Raw genomic sequence first — 581 nt, forward strand, 5'->3', positions numbered from 1 at the left:
GACCACAAAAGGTAAAAGTTACAAAATGAAACCAGTTATAGCGCAATTCGGTTATATCTCCAGTGTAGTGCTGCAGTGCATATCATCCTCATGGTCTCGTGGAAATTCAGCAAATAAAACTTTCGAGCGTGATGTTCATATCCTGATGATATAAAGATTAAACAGAAAGATGCTGAATAGCGGTGTCGCAGCGCGCGTAAAGCGGACACGCAGGAATCTCGCGCACTAAACGCCTGTCTGCAATGGTCACGGTAACTCTTGTGTTCTTTCCAGCGGTTTCTATAGAGACATTACAATCTTTAAGCCCGCTAATACCACACTGCACTAACTCAAGAGACTCAAGATTATACATGGCAAGCCGTTTTAACATTTAGCATATACCTTAAAACAAGCTGCTATATTGTTAGTGACTACTTAGGCTACTTGTGCTAATAGTAAGTATTCCAAAAGTGACTAGTATTTTTTCCCCTAGTTCACCAGTAACTTTATTTCATACTAGTAGCCTATGTATTCAATTACTAGTTAGAGACAAGTTTCATTGTTTACAAACTGCACATTTTTGCCATTGAATTCTATAGGGG

Source organism: Scardinius erythrophthalmus (genome assembly GCF_964197995.2).
Source record: "Scardinius erythrophthalmus genome assembly, chromosome: 16".
NCBI lineage: Eukaryota > Metazoa > Chordata > Actinopteri > Cypriniformes > Leuciscidae > Scardinius > Scardinius erythrophthalmus.